A 3,347-nucleotide genomic window follows, 5' to 3' on the forward strand; every position below is an offset into this window, starting at 1 on the left:
GTGTGTGTGTGTGTGTATTTGTGTATATATATGTGTGTGGGTGTGTATTTGTGTATATATGTGTGTGTGTGTGTATTTGTGTATATATATATATGTGTGTGTGTGTGTGTATTTGTGTATATATATATATGTGTGTGTGTGTATTTGTGTATATATATGTGTGTGTGTGTGTGTATTTGTGTATATATATGTGTGTGTATATATATGTGTATATATTTGGCATAGTATGCCAATACATGTGAATAAGAACAAGGTTAGATGGAATTGGATGAAGAATGCAGAGTTTTGGAAGAAGGAAGAAAAAAAATATCGGAATGCGAAAAAGAAATTTTCTTTTTCCTCGAGAAGCGAGAGATATCTGAAAGAGATGATGAGAATTTTCGGAACAGATTGTCACCTTGGAACTTTCCGCTACCGTACATACGTCATACACTCGACTCGCACACGCATGCGCACGTGTGTTCAGGCGCGCGCACACGTACATGCGCGTACATACAACATGAATGCGCAAGCATATTCGCAGAAGCGTGCATACTCTTCTGCACACATACATGAACATGTCATAGTTCTAATTAATTTTTAATTATTTATAGGCAACTTTCAGTAAAAAAAAATAATAAATAAAACTCATCTTTAGACGAATTGAGTTGTTAAGCACGTGTATCCATTGTCTACACACACACACACACACACACACACAAGCATACATACGAATGCACATTACATACATACATACATACATACATACATATATATATAACACACACACATTCACACAGTGTAGTAGTTCCTGTCTAAAACGATGAAGTTGTCTTCTGTTAACTTCCAGTATTGCTTAATATTTCTATGACAAGCCTTCTAACACTTGTTTCTTCTCTCATTTCGTCGTCTTTACTTTATTCGTATTCCTTATATCTCAAGTACAGCTGCTATTAACTTTTTTGTGGGGTGTTTTGCAACACTTCTCACCATTTCACGTTGAGCTTTGACTCCAGTGAGGTGTCAAGCGAGAACTTATTGGTCTCATATATAATCGTAAATCTATCCCTACACTTATTTAAGCTTTTATTCTCGCTCCCTCACTCCTATTTATTATCCTCACTTACATACACCACTCTTTCATCTCTCCCTTCTCTCTCTATCTCATCTCTTTCTCTCCCCAGACACTCTTTTTCTGCTTTAATCAAAATCTGACTCCACCTATTTAATTTTTACAATCTCTTCCCCTTTCAAACACACAAAAATATTTCGATATCATATGAATTTCTCTGTGATTGCGTTCGTGCAGTATATGGAAGGGTTAGACAATATTTTTTGAAATAGTGTAACGTGATTGGTACTAGGTAAAATAGTTGTTGGCATGGATGCTAAAGATATGTGAATTCCGAGGTTAGAACTGGGTGCAATGTCCATAAATAGAATGTACAAGAACGGTGCTGTTATTATGGAAGACAAAAATTGTAAACAGTGTTAAAAAAGAAGTTACTCTCGGAAACTTGTATTACTTCTTAGGAAGTACGGAAAGTTTATAATATTTGATTATTCAGAACGTTTATGTAAGCAAAGGGAGACTAATTCAGAATTACTGTTAAGGAGAGATTCGTAATGAAGAAATATTTCCAGTGATTTCCTATTAATACGTGTTCTTCGACTTGAGACTCCAGAAAAATTTAGATAACGAGATAACAAAAGGTTTAGAATGGAGGGCGGAATGTAAACGGTTTTGGTTATAACGAAATTTTAAAGTGTTTGCTGTTAATCCAGTTTATAGCTTAGAGACGAGATTAGTTGGTATGTTATTGGGTGAATAAATCTGTTGTGCTGGGAAGCCTGGGTCAAGAAAACATGGTCTAGTTTTGTGTAGGTCACGTTGGATAAATATTGCACAAGTATAGGTGTTACATAAAAAAACAACTTTTCTAGAACTTCTATCAATAATCTTGTGATATGATTTTCAGGGGAATATTTTCGTAAAGGGTTTAAAAAAACACTTTTGCTCCAATGCTCAAGAACTTAATATCGTTATCTTTTATACATGATATTCTGGATTATACGTCTACACACATAAATTCGTAACATTATGAAAGAGAGAAACCAAGTTCAATCGGTACGAAAGAAGTAAATAAAACACAAATTAAAAAATAAAGAAACAAAAGCGCTGGTAATTATTAGAATCTTTCTGTAAACATTTTTATCAGTGAAAACCGTTATCTTGCCAGCTAATACTGTATTATTTTCTAAAGGACTCAAATATCGATTTTCTCTCGAAATCTCCAGAAAGTCGAGTATAGTTATCTGTAAAAAAAAAAAAAAAAAAAAAAAAAAAGACTATACAATGATACAATGTCCATACCTACACGCCGCTTGTCCTGTTTGAGATATCAACTAAATCTTCTCGAGTCACGCTCTGTCGTCTTTGTAAGGGAAGGACACATTTGATAAACGATCGAAATACATATTGGATAAGAGTAGGGAGCGGAATTACATTGGGAAAGCAAAAAACACGATTCCTGAGTAAAGCAAGGAGGGTCGTGGTTGAATGTTTCAACTTCCGACGTTTGTAAACATGTGTGTTAGTCCTCCCGCTGCTTGACAACCGGTGTTGGTTTGTATTCGTCCCCGTAGCCGAGCTGTTCGGCAAATGGAATAGACAGAATAAGTGCCAGACGTAAAAAAAAAACGTTAAAAAAAAACTGCAGTCCGTTTGTCCAGTTGAACCCTCCGAGGTTGTGCCCCAGCTTGGCCGCTGTCTTATAACTGGAACAAACAGGTGGAATAAGAAAGGAAGACCAAGGAAATGTCTCATCTTTTTTCTATTTTCCCACCGTTTCTCTATCTTTCGTATGGAAATTCTAATTCGTTTTTGGTCATAGATTGTCTTTAAGCTCGTATTGCCCAAGAAAAAAAAAATAACATTTCGTTCAATTTTTGTATTTTCTTTGACAAAGTAAACGATATCGTTTATGCCAAAGTAGCACAATAACGTTGAAGTCTTTGTAGACAAATAGATAGATACATACATACATACACACATACATACATACACACATACATACATACACACAGACATACATACACACAGACATACATACACACAGACATACATACATAGACAGATACATACATACATACATAGATACATACATATACACATACATATACACATACATATACACATACATATACACATACATACATACATATACACATATACATATACACACACACATACATACATACATACATGTACACACATACATACATACATACATGTACACACATACATACATACATACATGTACACACATACATACATACATGTACACACATACATACATACATGTACA

At 34.6% G+C, this 3,347-nt stretch overlaps 1 long non-coding RNA gene across 1 annotated transcript in view; it reads left to right on the forward strand.

The window, feature by feature from the left end:
* The window catches only part of LOC128250082 (uncharacterized), a 105,105-nt gene that overhangs the window by 16,322 nt on the left and 85,436 nt on the right, over positions 1-3,347 (forward strand). The window lies entirely within an intron of this gene.

This window comes from Octopus bimaculoides, chromosome 19 (genome assembly GCF_001194135.2).
Source record: "Octopus bimaculoides isolate UCB-OBI-ISO-001 chromosome 19, ASM119413v2, whole genome shotgun sequence".
Taxonomy (NCBI): domain Eukaryota; kingdom Metazoa; phylum Mollusca; class Cephalopoda; order Octopoda; family Octopodidae; genus Octopus; species Octopus bimaculoides.